Raw genomic sequence first — 11,618 nt, forward strand, 5'->3', positions numbered from 1 at the left:
GTGCGCGTTCACATTTGGTGTTTGTTTGATTGCTTTCTTGGTGATCGCTTTTTAGAATTATTCAAAAGTTTCGTGTTTCTTGTTGTAGTAAACAAAAGGTTACAGAAAAAAAAATTATGAAAGAGGATGATGGTATTCTTATTATTATTACAAATGAAAACATTTATTTCCGCGTCAATTCAAATTGATATATAGAAACTTAGTTCAGAAAATATCTGTTCACAGTATTTGTGAAAATAACTTTTTGGCAGGGATTTATTATGAAAAATATTTCTTACTATCTACTACTTGATCAATGTCAAAGTCTCAAAGATATTATATGATTTCCTGTGAAGATTTTATACTCACTTTCCTTTTGAATTCGTGAAAATACAAAAAATGGAAACATGTTTTCTAATTTCAGAAATTACTGATTTCATTCGAAAGAAGCTGTCTTCCTAAATCTACTAAAGTTTTTCATTGACAGCTGGGAAACTTTTTTTTTCTTTCGTTTATCTCTTTTTACACTTCTAACGTTTATCCGTTTTTACACTTTTACTAATTTTTATTTTATTTTTTGATAACCAAACTTTTACTAAAATTCTAACTGAAATCTACTTAGTTTATGTTGATTTTTTATAAACATCTAGTATTAATTAACTCCTCTTGCTTAACAATTTTCAAACACCTATAACGTCTTGCTCTTACTTGAGGAACTAATCTATAGTTTAAAAGAATAAGAGTTTCTTTCATACAAAGCATGTTAATGAATGTAATTGAATTGGCTGTGTGATATCAGGGGTTAAACCATAAAAGGGGGTTTCGTGAAAGAACGTCCCGTTGAGTCAACTATATTTGAATCGTTCTCGAGGTTCACGACTTTAGGTTAGCCACGCAATCATTTTATAAATTCAAATCAAACCACACGAAAGATGACGCCAATGGACCAACACAGAAAAAAATAAAAGTGGCGCGGTTGATGGAGACTCGACAGCTAACACCATGCGCTTCTTGATTGCCGCGAAAAAGCCCATTTTTCCTGGTCCATATGGGTCTAGTAGCTACAGAAAAACAAACCCAGGCGCATAAGCTAGCGAGTGAAAACTACGAATTTAAGACCAAATCTCGATAATTAAAATATATATATATTTTTTTTATAACTCCATCTTATTATTAGTATCATGATGAACATACAAAGTCTTTATGCAAATGCATAGTAGCAAATCAAGGTACAAAATGATACGAAATAAAAGATGTATGAATTGGTAAGTCTGCTTTTGCAAAGCTATCAGCCACCATATTTCCTTGTCTGCATGTCCATCTGAGCTCGATATCTTTGAATTTTTTCATCCACCATCTGATTTCTCTTACCCAATTGTATAAGACCAAACTGCAATGTCTTTGAAATAATTATATCAACCAGCTTCTTGTTATTTCCTTCAAATATTATCTTTGTGAAACTCCGTGACCAACAGAATTGCAAAGCCATAAGAAAGGCCTGAAGTTCTGCAGCCAAAGCTGAATCAACTCTCTGTCCTTTTGCATGACTTGCAGTAATAAACGCGTCATTGGAATCTCTCAGTACCCATCCTCTTTTTGCCGGTAACTCTGAATTAATAAAAGAGCCATCAAAATTACATTTTCTCCATCCTTCCGCAGGTCTTCTCCAATCTACATATCTTGTTTATGTTCAGAAATCCTTGAGACCGTTGCTTGTTGTTTACAATTGGCTGTTGACCATTCCATAACATCAGCTCTAGCCTGTTTTAGAATAACCCACCATTGAAGATCCTTTGTTAAAATTTTAAACACCTTTTAATAACTACTAACTGTATTCTTCTCAAACTCAAAAATTGAAAACTTGATTAGCAAAAGAACACATAACATTAGTGGGAACCAGCCAAAAAACCCCGACATCACTAGCTATTACCCGGGGCTATTACACATGCATACATATCTCTCTCTCTATTGTCTAAGTTAATTAAATAATTAATTCAAAACCCCTCACTTTAATTATTCCATAACGAACACCAAACAAAGAAAGCTTTGATCTCCATTGTTTTACGCATAAACGGAACCACAAGAGAGCACCATGAGAAGTACGGCGGCTCTTTCTTCCTCGCCGAGTTTCTTCTACAGCCTCTTCTTCTCAACCGCCGATCTTTTCATCACCGGCATTTCCAATTCTAGATCCAAAAATTTACTGATTCTTTTGCTGCTGCTACTGCTGCCACTTCTAATTCCGTGATCATCATCTTTCTGATCTTGTTCTTGTAGTTGTTACGATGGTGATCGAGGCTTAGATCACTATCACTGCTGTTGTTTTTTCTGATCTTCTTCTCTGGTTTGATCCCGGGAGCCGCTTGCCTCTTCTTCCTGCTCTTGATCCCACAAGCATTGCACAATGACTGCATAAAGACAATCTTACCTTAGGTCCGGCAGGGCCGCCGCACCAGAGAGGAGTTTTGAACGTTCCGCAATCAACGCAAGTCCTCTTTGTCTCGCTACTACTTCCACCGCTACCGCCGCCGCCACTTCCACTTCCGCTGCTGCTACCAGGGGCGAAGCCAGGCCCAATACTATGGGGGCCTGTGCACCCGTGTAATCTGATATAAATTAAAGTTTGTTACAAAAACATTAAAGAACCTGTTGGATCAGATGGTAAAGCTAGGTTGTGCACCCGTATCAACCTGGGTTCAAATCCTTCTTCTTACCTAGATTAATTTCCTAGCTTCGCCCCTGGCTGCTACTGCAGTTCTCGTTATCCACATCCGATAACTCTCCGGTGGAATCAATCTTCGTTTTAGTTTCTTCTGATCCCTCCGACATTTTCACGGGGGCGAGCTACTTTGATGATAAGGAAGAGAGAGAGAGAGAAACACAGCGAGTGGTTTACGAGCGGTGACAAAACAAACAGAGATTGCTTTTATAATAAGGGAGGAAGGCGGAGACGGGCACCCTAGTTTTCCGGCGGTGGTTCATTACAAAAATACTTTCGAGCGGAGACTTTTTAACAATAATTTTTTGAACCACCCACCACAAAGTCGAAACAAGAATACACATATATTATCCTTATGCTAACTAAGAATACATATATTAATAACAAATGGGCCTAACTCAGTAGTCCAGGCCCATGACCCATGACCCGTGACCATGAGGCAGCAGTTTTATACTACTGTACTAGAAAAAAACGATGATACATGAGGAGGAACTAGGAAGATAGGGGTTTTTGATTTAGGGATTGGGATGGTTTCGCTGCTGTGGCTGCCGCCGCCGCTGATGCTCTAGAAGCTGAAGAAGAAGCAAAGCCTCTCATGTCAAGCTTGTGTCCGGGGAAGAGAGTGACCGCAACGACGACAATCGTTTTTTTGGTCTAAACCTCAGGAGAGTGTTTGTTAAACGATGTCGTTTTAAACTTAGTCTAACATTTTTTTTTTTGTAACCTAAAACGAACAAACCAAAATGTTAAATGCTCTTTATTCAAGTTTATTTTCTCAGGTGGTATGAAACTGAAATTGAAATTGATCATGAATGAACAACACAAATATTTGAAAACGTTCGGCATAATCTTGGAGTTTGTTTATGATTAACAGATTATAGGAGTTGAAGAAGAAAAAAACATATTATAGGAAAATACTTACAATACACCATAAGTTAATTATATAGTCTATAACCGATTATTACTAGAATATGATTGTCACATTTTCAACTAGGGTAGGATCTGAGATCTCTGGATTTTTTTTTTCATTATTTAGGTGCATATATTCATATAATAGCAATCAAAATTTGGGGATGTCTAGATCCAACCATATTTTCAACATTGCTACATGGCTGTCACATTTTTTTCCTTATCAAGAGGTCATATTGTGTTGTACTCCTTTACTCTCATCTTTTTTTTTTCAATCCTGTAAGTGATGATAGCTTTCTTTCTTCTTAATAGCTAGCACTAAATATTGAAGTGGTATACACATTTGATCGCATAATAAACAAATGAACATGCTGATATTTTTAATAATAGAAACGCTTACAAATATTATCTACACATAAGTACATCATGTTTAAATCATTTATACACAGCTATACACCATTGAATTCGAATTTAATGAGTATTTTAGTGTAGAATATTTTGCGCGTAATCTTCATGCCATGCGCTTCATTTCCTGGTGCAAATATTTTGCGCGTCATGTATAAGTTGTTGGGTCATTTTGTTCAACCATAAACTTACAAGAGTACTTAAGTTATAGGGTTAAAAAGTCTATAATGTCATAAATTGTTTTCTTTTTAATAGGTGACCATTTCCCCAAATTAAAACTCAAATGAACTATGTCCTCTATTTCCAAACTTCTAAGAGCATTTCCAAACTTCTAAGAGCATGTTTAGTGGAGAGTTCTTAGGATGGGTTTTTTAGAGGAATATAAAAACTCATCTCTTAATTTTTAACTAGAAAAACTAAAAACCTGCGTACGATGAATGCTCTTCTTTTCAGCATTCAAGGAATGCCTCTCGAGGTACGATAAGCATCACACTTAAGTTCAGTATTCAAGGAATGCCTCTCGAGGTACTACTAATGATGAATGCTCTTCTTTTCACTACGAATTGGATCATATTTCATGCGTAGCCTTATACTTCCTAATACCAACCTGCCTCAAACGAATCCATGCAAAAACTATATGCAGTGGTGGTACTTATATGTTCATCGGCCCTAATACACGTGTTATTGTGTGCCACAACATGGGATTCTATTATAGAACTGGTTGACAAAAAGGAAAAGGATAATTTCCTTATTCTATTAGTGAGGATTTTTTGATGTTTCTTAAACAAAAAAAATTATGTCTTTATTTTACTGGGGTCAGCTGACCCCCTACTCCCTTACGAGAAATAAAATGCATAATATTCGCATTTAATGTGTATTACAAAGTAATTTCATTTTTCAATTATTTAATCATTTCATTTTATCAAGTTCAATGTTAGCTACATTAGTCAACGTTTATATGTTTCGATGCAACGACAAGATGTTATTTGTAACAAGTAGTTTTGTTGGTTAGTTAATTGATCACATTTAATTCATGAAATAACAGTGTTAGTGCCATTCTTCCTTCTCCCGTTGATGATAGTTACCACAGTCTAGTTGGGCCGTTGACTTATAAAAAATCTAAATATTTGGTTTTTGGTTCATGGACCTTTTATTAATTAAATATCTGTATATTTGGCTTTTAGTTCCTGATTTATCTTAGATATTAATATAAATATTCATTCTATTCAATCGGTCCTATCATTGCAGGCTTTATACAGTTTAATTGATTTTTCATTGGGTTGGAGCATCATCACAACGCCATATATAAGAGCAACTCCATCGATGAAAAACTATTTTAACATATTTTTGTTTATGTTACAGTGTAATTTTCATCAATAATAAGTTTTATTTTATTTTTAAAATCAATCAGTTTGTAGAAAGACAACCGAAAACAAAATATTTGAAATATCTAAAAGGTCTAAGATGAGATACTTTCTTCTTGTTTTTCTCCCATTTTTCTTTTGTTTTCCTATATTATTTTTATAATGTGATACCAGAGGTTAAAATTTAAAATCTCTTTTGACAATGTTATTCGAACAGTATTTAGTCATAATGTAATAATATAATAACTGATTTATCATATTATTCATATGTAATATATTTTATAATAATCAATGTCTCATACAATTCAAAGATAAAATATCGACCAAAGATGTAAAATTCTAGTTTTTGAGAAGGTGGTAAACATCCCACTCATATATCTTAGTAGGGGGGTTATCAGGACTAGAAAAGTAGATACCATCTTCTCTAGCAATCCACATACACTGATTGTCAGGATGATAGCACTTTGAAGGGTAAAGTCCATCGTAAAGTGCATCAATCTCTTGGTGATGTTTGAAATTAGGACCTTGGCTCAATGTACAATAGTGGAAAAATATATCACCTAAAGTAAACTCATATTCTTCCCCGATTTTCAGAAGATGCTCCCCTTCAACGTTGTCACAATGAACTTTGAGGAGTTTGTTGTGTTTCAACTCGTTGCGAAACGTGTTTCCGTTTCCATCTAGCTTATTAAAACCATTGCTTAGGCTGATGCATAGGCCCAAAAAAATCAGTACTATCAAGAGATTGTTCATTTGTTTAGTCTACTATATTTTCTAGACAGACTAAATTTCTTTAGATGTTTTTAATGTTTCTACACTACATATGTTGTGGTATTTATATTTCACAGTTTGTAACATGGAATATGAATTTGTTGTGTTCCGGTTTGGTTGCTTAACGGGACATTATGATTTTTTGCCAAACATAAAAGTTTTTTTCTAATCACAAAAAGAAAAGTATCTACAAAATATTTCATACATTTTTGGGGTATATATAATAGGAAAGATCTGATAGTAATCTTTACTTTGGGGAAAAAAGGTATTGGACTTTCAGAATCTGTGAAAAGTTTAGAAATAAAAAATAATACTGACAGAGACAATTTTAATCATAATTAAAAATTATGTCATTTATCAATTATATTTGTTTTTTGGTTGGAATGTAGGTATGAAATTTTCAGAACTTATATATAAGCGAAATGCTTCAGAAGAAATAGAAACGATTAAGCAATAAGTTTATTAAGAAATACATACTCTTTGATTCGAACAAACCCAATCAACATTATCAAGTGATAGAACTGACATAAGCACAACATATCTAATGATATGTTTATTAGATTTCATGAGATAATGCATGAGCTAATGTAAATATATCGAGCCTTTTCATATAGTTGAGGGTATATAAATTTCATGGTTTCATATAGTTGAGGTTATATAAATTTCACAACTTATTACTTATAGAATCAAATTGTTATTATAGAATTGGATATTACAGTATTTGCAATTATAAACCATTTTGATAACTAGATTATTTATTGAATCATTGTAACTATTGGTTGTTTATTATAGTTATTGGTATGTATACTTATATATAATACATAGGTAAAAATATATTTCTCACAAACAAGATTTGTTGTCCATTAATACGATAAATATGTCATTATTAATTTAAAAGTTACATTTTTCTACATTATAGTTACAATATCAAATAAACTATAAAAAAATAAACTGCTACTATAGAATTGAGTCACATTAATTAATTTGGTATTATGATTCATTTTGCACTTGCTGAGATTGTTTGAAGGAACCAAAGCTGACCTCCAACCTAATACTGACTTGATTTGCTTGTCTTGGGGCTTGGTATACAAGGATATGAATCCCATTGCAAGTCTGGAAGGTAAAAAGTCTGTGTGCTTCTGGTTCCCTTCCTTCTCTCTCTTCGGTATCTCAAAGATGTAAGTTTTAAGTTACAAAAGATTGATATGACTTCTTGAGAGGCAGAGTGACCGCAACGACGACAATCATTTTTTTGGTCTAAACCTCAGGAGAGTGTTTGTTAAACGATGTCGTTTTAAACTCAGTCTAACATTTTTTTTGTAACCTAAAACGAACAAACCAAAATGTTAAATGCTCTTTATTCAAGTTCATTTTCTCAGGTGGTATGAAACTGAAATTGAAATTGATCATGAATGAACAACACAAATATTTGAAAACGTTCGGCATAATCTTGGAGTTTGTTTATGATTAACAGATTATAGGAGTTGAAGAAGAAAAAAACATATTATAGGAAAATACTTACAATACACCATAAGTTAATTATATAGTCTATAACCGATTATTACTAGAATATGATTGTCACATTTTCAACTAGGGTTGGATCTGAGATCTCGGGATTTTTTTTTTCATTATTTAGGTGCATATATTCATTTCATATAATAGCAATCAAAATTTGGGGATGTCTAGATCCAGCCATATTTTCAACATAGCTACATGGCTGTCACATTTTTTTCCTTATCAAGAGGTCATATTGTGTTGTACTCCTTTACTCTCATCTTTTTTTTTTTCAATCCTGTAAGTGATGATAGCCTTCTTTCTTCTTAATAGCTAGCACTAAATATTGAAGTGGTATACACATTTGATCGCATAATAAACAAATGAACATGCTGATATTTTTAATAATAGAAACGCTTACAAATATTATCTACACAGAAGTACAGCATGTTTAAATCATTTATACACAGCTATACACCATTGAATTCGAATTTAATGAGTATTTTAGTGTAGAATATTTTGTGCGTAATCTTCATGCCATGCGCTTCATTTCCTGGTGCAAATATTTTGCGCGTCATGCCATGCCATGCGTTTTTTTTTTTTGGTGAATTTCAGCACGTTCACACACGTATGTATCAAAAGTAATAGAGTCAAGTGTATAAGTTGTATTCTCAAAAAAAAGTGTATAAGTTGTTGGGTCATTTTGTTCCACCATAAACTTACAAGAGTACTTAAGTTATAGGGTTAAAAAGTCTATAATGTCATAAATTGTTTTCTTTTTAATAGGTGACCATTTCCCCAAATTAAAACTCAAATGAACTATGTCCTCTATTTCCAAACTTCTAAGAGCATTTCCAAACTTCTAAGAGCATGTTTAGTGGAGAGTTCTTAGGATGGGTTTTTTAGAGGAATATAAAAACTCATCTCTTAATTTTTAACTAGAAAAACTAAAAACCTGCGTACGATGAATGCTCTTCTTTTCAGCATTCAAGGAATGCCTCTCGAGGTACGATAAGCATCACACTTAAGTTCAGTATTCAAGGAATGCCTCTCGAGGTACTACTAATGATGAATGCTCTTCTTTTCACTACGAATTGGATCATATTTCATGCGTAGCCTTATACTTCCTAATACCAACCTGCCTCAAACGAATCCATGCAAAAACTATATGCAGTGGTGGTACTTATATGTTCATCGGCCCTAATACACGTGTTATTGTGTGCCACAACATGGGATTCTATTATAGAACTGGTTGACAAAAAGGAAAAGGATAATTTCCTTATTCTATTAGTGAGGATTTTTTGATGTTTCTTAAACAAAAAAAATTATGTCTTTATTTTACTGGGGTCAGCTGACCCCCTACTCCCTTACGAGAAATAAAATGCATAATATTCGCATTTAATGTGTATTACAAAGTAATTTCATTTTTCAATTATTTAATCATTTCATTTTATCAAGTTCAATGTTAGCTACATTAGTCAACGTTTATATGTTTCGATGCAACGACAAGATGTTATTTGTAACAAGTAGTTTTGTTGGTTAGTTAATTGATCACATTTAATTCATGAAATAACAGTGTTAGTGCCATTCTTCCTTCTCCCGTTGATGATAGTTACCACAGTCTAGTTGGGCCGTTGACTTATAAAAAATCTAAATATTTGGTTTTTGGTTCATGGACCTTTTATTAATTAAATATCTGTATATTTGGCTTTTAGTTCCTGATTTATCTTAGATATTAATATAAATATTCATTCTATTCAATCGGTCCTATCATTGCAGGCTTTATACAGTTTAATTGATTTTTCATTGGGTTGGAGCATCATCACAACGCCATATATAAGAGCAACTCCATCGATGAAAAACTATTTTAACATATTTTTGTTTATGTTACAGTGTAATTTTCATCAATAATAAGTTTTATTTTATTTTTAAAATCAATCAGTTTGTAGAAAGACAACCGAAAACAAAATATTTGAAATATCTAAAAGGTCTAAGATGAGATACTTTCTTCTTGTTTTTCTCCCATTTTTCTTTTGTTTTCCTATATTATTTTTATAATGTGATACCAGAGGTTAAAATTTAAAATCTCTTTTGACAATGTTATTCGAACAGTATTTAGTCATAATGTAATAATATAATAACTGATTTATCATATTATTCATATGTAATATATTTTATAATAATCAATGTCTCATACAATTCAAAGATAAAATATCGACCAAAGATGTAAAATTCTAGTTTTTGAGAAGGTGGTAAACATCCCACTCATATATCTTAGTAGGGGGGTTATCAGGACTAGAAAAGTAGATACCATCTTCTCTAGCAATCCACATACACTGATTGTCAGGATGATAGCACTTTGAAGGGTAAAGTCCATCGTAAAGTGCATCAATCTCTTGGTGATGTTTGAAATTAGGACCTTGGCTCAATGTACAATAGTGGAAAAATATATCACCTAAAGTAAACTCATATTCTTCCCCGATTTTCAGAAGATGCTCCCCTTCAACGTTGTCACAATGAACTTTGAGGAGTTTGTTGTGTTTCAACTCGTTGCGAAACGTGTTTCCGTTTCCATCTAGCTTATTAAAACCATTGCTTAGGCTGATGCATAGGCCCAAAAAAATCAGTACTATCAAGAGATTGTTCATTTGTTTAGTCTACTATATTTTCGAGACAGACTAAATTTCTTTAGATGTTTTTAATGTTTCTACACTACATATGTTGTGGTATTTATATTTCACAGTTTGTAACATGGAATATGAATTTGTTGTGTTCCGGTTTGGTTGCTTAACGGGACATTATGATTTTTTGCCAAACATAAAAGTTTTTTTCTAATCACAAAAAGAAAAGTATCTACAAAATATTTCATACATTTTTGGGGTATATATAATAGGAAAGATCTGATAGTAATCTTTACTTTGGGGAAAAAAAGGTATTGAACTTTCAGAATCTGTGAAAAGTTTAGAAATAAAAAATAATACTGACAGAGACAATTTTAATCATAATTAAAAATTATGTCATTTATCAATTATATTTGTTTTTTGGTTGGAATGTAGGTATGAAATTTTCAGAACTTATATATAAGCGAAATGCTTCAGAAGAAATAGAAACGATTAAGCAATAAGTTTATTAAGAAATACATACTCTTTGATTCGAACAAACCCAATCAACATTATCAAGTGATAGAACTGACATAAGCACAACATATCTAATGATATGTTTATTAGATTTCATGAGATAATGCATGAGCTAATGTAAATATATCGAGCCTTTTCATATAGTTGAGGGTATATAAATTTCATGGTTTCATATAGTTGAGGTTATATAAATTTCACAACTTATTACTTATAGAATCAAATTGTTATTATAGAATTGGATATTACAGTATTTGCAATTATAAACCATTTTGATAACTAGATTATTTATTGAATCATTGTAACTATTGGTTGTTTATTATATTTATTGGTATGTATACTTATATATAATACATAGGTAAAAATATATTTCTCATAAACAAGATTTGTTGTCCATTAATACGATAAATATGTCATTATTAATTTAAAAGTTACATTTTTCTACATTATAGTTACAATATCAAATAAACTATAAAAAAATAAACTGCTACTATAGAATTGAGTCACATTAATTAATTTGGTATTATGATTCATTTTGCACTTGCTGAGATTGTTTGAAGGAACCAAAGCTGACCTCCAACCTAATACTGACTTGATTTGCTTGTCTTGGGGCTTGGTATACAAGGGATATGAATCCTATTGCAAGTCTGGAAGGTAAAAAGTCTGTGTGTTTCTGGTTCCCTTCCTTCTCTCTCTTCGGTATCTCAAAGATGTAAGTTTTAAGTTACAAAAGATTGATATGACTTCTTGAGAGGCAGAGGGGTAGGAGTGTCTCCTGCGACCCTATTATTCTAAATCTCAAGGATGATCATACATTGTGGAAACGAGAGATACGTAAATTAC

General features: G+C 32.4%; 1 long non-coding RNA gene across 1 annotated transcript; it reads right to left on the bottom strand.

The window, feature by feature from the left end:
- Positions 1 to 1,858: 1,858 nt before the first annotated feature.
- Positions 1,859 to 2,965, bottom strand: LOC108811456 (uncharacterized). Its single transcript, XR_008940403.1, has 2 exons — positions 2,694 to 2,965; positions 1,859 to 2,585 (listed from the first exon to the last, which is right to left on the bottom strand). It is a non-coding gene; the product is annotated as an uncharacterized LOC108811456 (long non-coding RNA).
- Positions 2,966 to 11,618: the final 8,653 nt, after the last annotated feature.

This window comes from Raphanus sativus, unplaced genomic scaffold, assembly GCF_000801105.2.
Source record: "Raphanus sativus cultivar WK10039 unplaced genomic scaffold, ASM80110v3 Scaffold0675, whole genome shotgun sequence".
Taxonomy (NCBI): Eukaryota; Viridiplantae; Streptophyta; class Magnoliopsida; order Brassicales; family Brassicaceae; genus Raphanus; species Raphanus sativus.